This window comes from Myotis davidii, unplaced genomic scaffold (genome assembly GCF_000327345.1).
Source record: "Myotis davidii unplaced genomic scaffold, ASM32734v1 scaffold1572, whole genome shotgun sequence".
In the NCBI taxonomy this organism is placed as follows: Eukaryota; Metazoa; Chordata; class Mammalia; order Chiroptera; family Vespertilionidae; genus Myotis; species Myotis davidii.
In genome coordinates, this window is record NW_006285041.1 from 755,146 (window position 1) to 764,945 (window position 9,800).

Sequence of the window (9,800 nt, forward strand, 5' to 3'; positions counted from 1 at the left end):
CCCAAGAAAAGCCAGTCACTATGAGGTATCATAGAATCATGCAATATATGATCCAAGAGCTCTCCCTTGCTTTGCTATCTTGGTATTCCAGCATGCTCTTGGAGAATTTTTCCTGAGACCAGCATTATGATACATGCATGCATTTAAAAAGCACTGCTGGGCATTTAATAGTAATATAGCAATAGGTATTACATACCACCTTATATTCTCTTATTTCATCAAAGATTATTTTTGGAGTGCTTTTCACCTTCCAATAAAAACTCAAATCTTGCCCTGGTCAGTGTGGTTCAGTTGGCTGAGTGTTGTCCCATGCACCAAAAGGTCGCTGGTTCAATTCCAGGTCAGAAATGCTGGATTCCCAGTAGGGGTGTGCAGAAGGCAGCTGGTCAATGTTTCTCCCTCTCCCTTCCTCTCTCTCAAAAAATCAATAAAAACTTATTTAAATTTTTTTTAAACTAACATATTTTTCTGTCTGAAAGTTTAACCAAGAGATATCCTTCTATAGCAGGGGTGGGCAAACTTTTTGACTCGAGGGCCACATGGGTTCTTAAACTGGACCGGAGGGCCTGGGTTCTTAAACTGGACCGGAGGGCGGAACAAAAGCATGGATGGAGTGTTTGTGTGAACTAATATAAATTCAAAGTAAACATCATCACATAAAAGGGTACGGTCTTCTTTTTTTTTTTAGTTTTATTCATTTCAAACGGGCCGGATCCGGCCTGCGGGCCAAGTTTGCCCACGGCTGTTCTATAGAGTTATCTGCCTCCAGAGTATAACCACTACATATGCAGTGAGAGCTCTTTCCTAAGTCTTGGTTTGTAGTTTCATGAAGCAATGAGAATTAATTTTATAAGGAATTTACTTTGTTGTACTGCAAAGCCATTTAAAGCTACTTCTGAGTAAATCTAATAGGTTGGCAACACTCATTTATCTCTGTTTCTATCTATAAACTATTAGATTGAGAATGCAGTTTTATACATACAAGGATAGAGTAAATAGGAGAGATGTCTATTTCAACAGACTGAAACTTAAGCAAGCATTAAAAAAAGTCCGGAAAATAAGTTAATATACATTGGAGAACCCAATACTTCTCAACCATATGCTTCTCAAAGTATACAGTGCAGGCAAGATGAGTCTATAAAACACAGACCCTAATCGCCACCCTAATCTTGCACAAATAAATAACTATGTAAGGGGCTAACCATTCTCTAACATAACCAATATTGGGGAAGAGGGTGTTGGGGAGGGGGGCGCGGCAGGGGCTGGAGGGAGAGGAGGAACAACCTGGGGGAAACAGAAATTATGGAGGGAAATAAAGAAACATTAAAGATCTTAAAAGATTACATAGATAAAATAACAGTACGGAGGGAAGGGAAGAACAATAAACATTCAGAAAAAAATGAAATAAAAATTCCAAAAAGAGCTCTTGGAAATTGAAAAATTTATATGAAAGCATAAGTGAAAATTCACTATAATAAATGGAAAGTTGAAAAATACCAAAGATGGGGAAAATAGGAAAGAATGTTTAGAAGGGCTAACATCTGAATGATAGAAGTTTCAGAAACAGAACAGAGAATATAGAGAAGAGGAAAGTCCCATAAAATAATTCAAGAAAATTTCCTAGAACTACAGATCATGCTTTTTTAAACCTAAAGAGCCTGTTAAGTGCAACCTGTTCTGTTATTAAAGCTTGCTTAGAAAACATACATTTGTTCCAACACAATTTTTATGGTAGAAAACAATTTGACCATAATGCTCACTTCATAGTTTACTTGTGCTCATGTCCTCAAGAAATACTAGGTGAACGCAGGAAACTACAGCCATTGAAACCAAGCCACCTAGACACACACACACACACACACCCCTCAACCATATACCAGCTACTTCATTTCAGCACTACTGTTATACTATAAGATTGTATTTTGCTATTCTTTTAGCAAATGTTAATTTTTCTATATTAAAAAGCACTCATTCTACTTTCCAAACATGTCTCATTGCTCTGGTACAGAAACACCAAGCAGTTCATCCAAAAGAAAAGTTTTCAACTATTGAGGAGAAGCAGGAAATAAGGTGTTTTGAAAGAAACAGGAGACTATGTGATATCTCCAGAACAAGAGGCATAAAAAGTCCACATTGGGAACCGTCAAAGATGACAGACGATAGTGAAAATAAAAGAAACATCTATGGCTAGAGGAACCTCAAGTGCTGTGAAGCCAATAAGAATGACTCAAAAGAAATAGAAGAAATGGAAAGATTGCTGAGTACATGGACTAAAGAGCAAATCATTTAAAAAATATCAGGGACCTTTCTCACAATCAAACAAATAGCACTATCTACACATGATGACCTTGAACGGAAACCACCAAGTCTGGCAGAAGCTGCCTCTTTCAGTGCTAGTGATGGCTGGCTTATACTTTCCCCCATCTTTGTGATTTCCCACACATTCAACTCTCAGGTGCAGATCAGAAAACTGTAACCTCCAGCAATGATACAGAAGTTAATTGAAGAAGGAGGCTATATATTGGATCAAAGTTTCTATTTTGATGAAAACAGGTATCTATTACAAATGCATGTATTTGACCTAAGTCTAAAATCTAAGCCTACTGACTGTTTTATATTATTGGGTGGACTTAGAAAACTAGGTTCTAGGGATTTCAAGGTCTACTTATATCACAATAGAGAAAGTTTGAGGATCTTTCATTTTTTACATGGGTGAGTGATTATTTATTTCTGAATAACTATTTTGTATAAGATTTGGCCCTAAGATTCTGATATCAGCAAAAATCATCTGTATTCTCTTAATAGCATTATTCTATAATGGCCTAAGAGAGGTAAGCAAAATGATGCTGACTTATCCTTTTTAATTAAAAGTTTCACTTTCAAACTACTCTTAAAAGCTTCTATAATGATATTTTAGTCAGTATTGTTATTTATCATATTAGAAAGAAATTTTTTTTCAACTATGAAAATCATCTTTACAACTTGCTCTTCTTTTTTCTAACATATAAATTATCCCAAGAACCAATTTGTGACTTCATTGTTTCAGTAAAAGAGTACCTCAAGTTTTGCTTTAATTTCTTATGTTATGATGAATTATTCAGTGATTTCTAATTTTTTTGTTTTATGTCTGGAGAGAGAACCCCCTCTTTTTTTCTTCACCTACTTATTTGATGTCCCAAACTATCTTACGGTCCTGGGAGCTTCCTTCATACAGGCTGTCTCTACTATTTTATTTATTTGTTTGTTTAAATAAATTTTATTTATTTTTGTTAAGCCTCACTTGAGGCTATTTTTCCATTGATTTTTAGAGAGAGTGGAAGGGAGGGGGAGAGACAGAGAGAAACATCAGTATCACATCAAGTGGTTGCCTCCCACATGCATCCCAACCAGGGGAGGGTATTGAACCTGTAACCTAGGTATGCCCTTGAACGGAATCAAACCTGGGACTCTTCAGTCTGCAGGCCAACGCTCTACCCACTGAGCCAAACTGGCTCGGGCCCTCTGCCATTTTAGTCTCTTCTCAAAGAAAAGTCCCTGTCAGCGTCTAGGGCTTCTCTCTCTGCGATTCCTGTGAGCAGGAAATCAATGACCTCATGCCCAGCACAAGGAAGGGAAGATATTCTAATTTCCCACTACAGCTCCCTTCCACAAATATTCACGGCACAAACATTTTGTGCCAGGCATTGTGCAAGTCACTGGGCTTCCGTGAAGAGGAAAGCAGCCTTTCCTCCAAGAAGCTGGAAGAAATTTTAAACCATGGTTTTTCTTGGCAGCAGGAAAAATGATAACGCTCCTAGTTTTATCACAGAGAACTAGAAGAGAGATACATTTTCAGATACAAATTCAGATAATTTTCTTGTTACAAATTAAAGTTCAAAGAGAAAAATAAAGGCGAAACAAAATCTCTAGACCAAATTTAACTAGGAGAACAGAATACTTATTGAACATTTATTGAACTGTGTACTAGGCTAGGTATTAAAAACTGTACATATTTCGTTTAATAGTTAACTCACCCATATTATCATCACATGTATAGACAAGTTAAGTGAGCCTTAAGCAAAATGAATTTGTCCACTGTCACACTGCTAATTAAGGACAAACCTGAAATTTGAACTCATATTTGTCTAATTAAAAAAAATTATTTTCACTACACTTAAATTATTTCTTTAGTGCCTACCTGTGCGTCCATAGTCCAGGAGTGGTGGTAGATTTACAAGCAATAATAGAGCAAAGTAATAAGAGAAAATCTTAGATATGGCAGGTGCCAAGAGAGCAAAGAAGGTGGTAACCAAGTAAAGGTGGGGAGTGGAGAGGGTAAGAAGGAGTATTTTCGATGTTGAGTGGTCAGGAAAGGTTTCACAAAGGAATTTTCTCCTAAATTTAACCTTTAAGAATAATCTTAAGATCATTAGTTACACAAGAGAAAAAAGAGAACATTTCAAAGAACATGAAGAGCATGTCCAAGACAGAGCACATTTGTGGAAAGTCCCCCAAAAGCAGGGACATTGGAGATACTTACAGAATGGTGGGGAACAAAGGCAGGAGTACTCAGAGACATTCCAAGTCCCCAAACATCTTGAAAACACTGCTAACGAATCTGAAATCTTCCCCACAACACGAGCCCCAGGCAAGCAGAATGGATGCTGGCTGTCAACAGCCCTTGGACCTAACTAGTACAACCCAGCTAATTATCAACCCTGCCTCTAGGATATGGTAGCAGCCATTGAAGGGTTTACTGCGGGGAGTGTCCTGGACTTTAGAACGGTAATTCCAGATACAGTGAGGGGGCAGAATGGAAGGAGGAAAAAGCATGGACTAGGAAGAAATCCAATTAAAGGGTCTCTGCTGCGCGCGGGGGAGTGATTTTAAAGAAAGATACATAATCAAAATATAATAATCATTTCCAGTGATTCTATCACGATAACAAATAAGTACATATTACATAGAAACCATTACATAATAAGAATAATCCAGACTGGTGACACCACATACACATACAGAAATGTTATTTCAGCAAAATAACAAGAACAATTACTATCATTTAACTAAGCACTTTCTTTTGTTCAAGTTATATAAAATCAAACATTTATTTTACATATTATTTTTAGAAAGTGCTGTGTAGTAGAAAATATGGCTCTGTAAACAATACATCACAATGAACTTACTTAATCTCTGTATGGAAAATAAGAACAGACTTCGTACAAGAAAAGTAAGTAGTAAAGATGTATTTCTAGTAAACCTTCTGAGTCCTGCTCTGTAATCATCTTACTAGTATAATAAATTGTCAAGATATACTATGGCCCACACCACTTTTTAGTTAGATGGGTCATCTACTTCAATAAATCATTTATAGGCCTGCAAATGCAATAAGCACAAGTACACCCCAAATTTCCAAATAAAAACAAATCTTGTACAATATAAAGATATATACATTTTTATATATTTATATCTATAAAAGTAGATTATTATAAGATATAAGATATTAGAAGTTATCCTATTTATCTGGGTGTTTAGAGTACTTGATATAGACTCTATTTCCACATCAAAAAAGAGGATATAAAGAATTTAGAGAGAGCCCAAAAGGGCAAAAAACAATTTTAAAAGTTATAAAACTGGAGTAGAAGAGAATAGCAAATAGGGGAAAAAACTAATACAAGTCCATTAATATGGTAAATATCTGGAAATATTTGAAAACTCTTTATCTGTGAAAAGCCAAGCTTATGTGTAACAAATATAATTTATAAAAGTTAATGTATAATTACAAATAAGATCTTAGATGCATGTCACTTATTAAGAGCTTCTGAAATTTAAAAAATATTTAAATCATGCCACTCTTTTCAATGAAAAGATTTTAACTTAATAAATTAGTCCTTGCCGAAACAGGTTTGGCTCAGTGGATAGAGTGTCGGCCTGCGGACAGAAAGGTCCCGGGTTCGATTCCGGTCAAGGGCATGTACCTGCGTTGTGGGCATATCCCCAGTAGGGGATGTGCAGGAGGCAGCTGATCAATGATTCTCTCTCATCGATGTTTCTAACTCTCTATCTCTCTCCCTTCCTCTCTGTAAAAAAATCAATAAAATATATTTTTAAAAAAATAAATAATAAATAAATAAATAAATATAGTCCTTGCTCCACTAATTCTAAAACTAAAGTTGATTACAGAAGAAAATTTTGCATGTTTCTCCAGTGTTTGATCAAAAAAACAACTTTACTTCACATAGTAACAAAAATAGATATTACCATCTGTGTATATAAGCATAAGCATAGAAAGAATAAATGGATATAAAAACTATATGTGATTTCCTAAAATTATGGAATTTCAGTTTAAAAGTCCATGGTCACAGATAAATCTTCAAATAATTTTTTCGAGTTTAGAATATAGGAAAATATAAAGTTTATTTATTTGAAGTAGTTAAAATAATCTAATATAGATATAAAATCCTAAGATATTGGCAAATTGAATTGAACAGTATATCAAAGAACAACAACAAAAATGAAGCCCACAGAAATTCTTCAAAGTATGGTAATGCCCAAACATCTATAAATCAAATTCATCTCATTTGACATAGTCAAACTTCTCACATACCTGTATTACCCTTGTCTATCCAGAATTATAGAAACAGTAGCTCTAGCTAAACTGCAGCTCAGTGACTGCTTGCATGCAACTCTAAATTAATAGTTAAGGTCGTTAACTAGCCCATGTGTAAACAACACTATGCACTTGAACTCAGAGATGTGTCAATAGGAATAAATTCAAATTAACTATTGAATTTCATTAGGAAGTTTATATAAAGAAAATAGTTCTCTCAAGATGGCCTTTCGAAAAGAAATGTCTAAATCCTTAAATGTGTGACAGTAGAGTATTTAATGAAAAACATATTTACAAATTTATATTCATTTGCTCTTAAGATATAATAAAGATATCCTAGCTAATAGAGGGAATATGCTAATTGACCCTCATGCTGTCGCAAATGGTGGTGCCCATAGCCAATAAGGAGGGAATATGCTAATTACTGCCCTGCCCTCAAAGATGGCGGCGCCCACAGCCAATAAGGAGGGAATATGCTAATTGACTGCCATGCCCTCAAATATGGTGGTGCCCACAGCACCCGGTCCCCTCAGCCCTGCCAGGGCACCTGCCTTCGGAGTCCCCCAGTCCCCTCAGCCACCCAGGGCCGGCCTAAGGCACAGGAAAGCCTTGGATGGCGGCTGCCCAGCTGACACCCAAGGCACAAACAAGCCTCAGATGGCAGCTGCCCAGCCACCCAGGGTCGGCCCGAGGAACAGGTAACCAGGGCCAGCCGAGGCTTGCACTGCTGGCAGTGGCAGCAGCAGAGGTGTAATGGGGCATCACCTTCCCCTGATCGTCAGGTCACCTCCCGCCCCTGACAGCTCCTGGACTGTGAGAGGAGGCAGGCCAGGCTGAGGGGCTCCCCCTCCAGTGCATGAATTTTCATGCACCGGGCCTCTAGTAATATAATATATCCTTAATTGCAATGCAATCCAGTAATAGTAATTGTCAAAGAACAATGCCAAAATAGTAAATCAAATCGAAGAAAGAAAAAAGAAAACAAAAATCAGTCATTTTTCATTGGTTTGCTGTACCCATAATTGAGTTACTTCACACGTATATACATAGCTTACATTTTAATATATTTAAGAATATATTGAAAAATTTAAAATGCTTAGCTGTGTATATAGAACAGTGATGGAGAACCTTTTGAGCTCGGCATGTCAGCATTTTTAAAACCCTAACTTAACTCTGGGGCTGTGTCACATATAGAAATTTTTTGATATTTGCAACCATAGTAAAAGAAAGACATATTTTTGATATTTATTTTATATATTTAAATGCCATTTAACAAAGAAAAATCAACCAAAAAAATGAGTTCACGTGTCAGTGTCATAGGTTCGCCATCACTGATATAGAAGGTACTCAATGCTTACTGAATTGAATTTTAGAGAAAATTAAGTATAACTACTATATTTTGTAATCTCATGGTTAGAAACAAAAGAAACTAGGGAGTTGTCACCAAAAAATAATAGAAACTAAGTGGCAGCCATATCGGGTTTGACTCAGTGGATAGAGCGTCGGCCTGCAGACTTAGGGGTCCCAGGTTCGATTCCAGTGAAGGGCATGTACCTTGGTTGAGGGCACATCCCCAGTACGGGGTGTGCAGGAGGCAGCTGATCAATGTTTCTCTCTCATTGATGTTTCTAACTCTCTATTCCTCTCCCTTCCTCTCTGTAAAAAATCAGTAACATATATTTTTAAAAAAAGAAACTAAATGGCATGGAAAATACTTATACATATCCTATGGTGGTGACAATTAAACATGAATGCATATATAATCTTACACATAGAGGAACAAGGAAAAAAAAAGTCCAAGTGAGTAGAAGGAAGGAAATAATATAGATCAAAGTGGAAATAAACAAAATATAGTCTAAAAACAATACAAAAGATCAATGAAACCAAGAATTGGTTCTTTGAAAGAAAAACCAAATTGATAAACTGTTAATCAGGCTCATCAATAAAAAAAAGAAAGAACCCAAATAAATAAGATCAGAAATAAAAGAGAAGTTAACAGCTGATACCACAGCAATACAAAGGATTATAAGAAAATACTACAATTACATATCAACAAATTGGACAATCTGGAAGAAATGGATAAATTTCTAGAAACATACAATCTTCCATGACTGAATCAAGAAGAAACAAAATCTCCAAAAACTGATTACTACCAATGAAATCAAATCAATAATCAAATAACTCCAAACAAGAAAAAGACCTGCACCAGATGGCCTTTTATCAAACATTCAAAAAAGGATTAATACCAATCATTTTTTAACTATTCCAAAAAAAAAAAACTCAAGAGGAGGGAATACTTCCAAGCTCATGTAATGAAGCCACCATTACCCTGATTCCAAAACCAGACAAAGACGTTACAAAAAAAGATAATTATAGGCCAATATTAATGATGAACATAGATGTAAAAATCCTCAAAAAATATTAGCAAACCGAATTCAATGATAAATTAAAAAGAGCATACACCATGATCAAGTAAGATTTATTAAGGTTGGTACAATATCTGCAAGTCAATTAATCTGATATACCATATAAACAAAATGAATGATAAAAATCACATGATCATATCAATAGATGCAGTAAAAGCATTTGATAAAATCCAGCACCCATCTATATATATAAAAGCCTAAGTGTCCGTTCAACCATCTGACCTGTAGCTATGATGTGCACTGACCACCAGAGGGCAGGCGCTCAACACAGGAACTGCCATGACGCACACTGGACATTTAAAAAGAAATGGCACCATGGACCTGGTGCCAACAAACCAACACTCAGCTTCCCCCAAGTGGGAAATAGGCCACGCCACCACCCCAGAACAACAGCCCACCAAATGGCAGCCAATGCTGCTAAGACCCCATTGTGCAAAATGAGGCCCACAGCCCAGCCCTGAAACGGTGCGGTGGGTGCTGGGTAATGACGTCACCAGCGATGCCCGCTTTTTCTCCTTAGCAACTAGCATCCTTGGAGTTTCTTCAGCCTGGAATAGAAATTTTATATAAAACTAGGGGCCCGGTGCACGAAATTCGTGCACTTGGTGGGGGTGAGGGGGACTGTCCCTCAGCCCGGCCTGACCCCTCTCACATACTGGGAGTCTTCAGGCATTGACCCCCATCAATCTCCAATCGCAGGATCGGCCCCTGCCCAGGCCTGACACCTCTGCCAGAGGCGTCAGGCCTGGGCCGGGGACCCCCAGCCCCCTCCGACTGCTGGCTCC

The 9,800-nt window shown here is 37.1% G+C and overlaps 1 protein-coding gene across 3 annotated transcripts in view; it reads right to left on the bottom strand.

Moving 5' to 3' along the window:
• TSC22D1 (TSC22 domain family member 1) overlaps positions 1 to 9,800 on the bottom strand; it is a 141,123-nt gene that overhangs the window by 24,517 nt on the left and 106,806 nt on the right. Inside the window, exon 1 of one of the 3 annotated variants that reach the window (XM_015558472.1) lies at positions 4,520 to 4,577. The exons of the other annotated variants lie outside the window; for them this stretch is intronic. The gene's annotated coding sequence lies outside the window, so the exon portion shown is untranslated. Of the gene's footprint in view, positions 1 to 4,519; positions 4,578 to 9,800 lie in introns of those variants that run through there. 3 annotated transcript variants of the gene reach the window in all.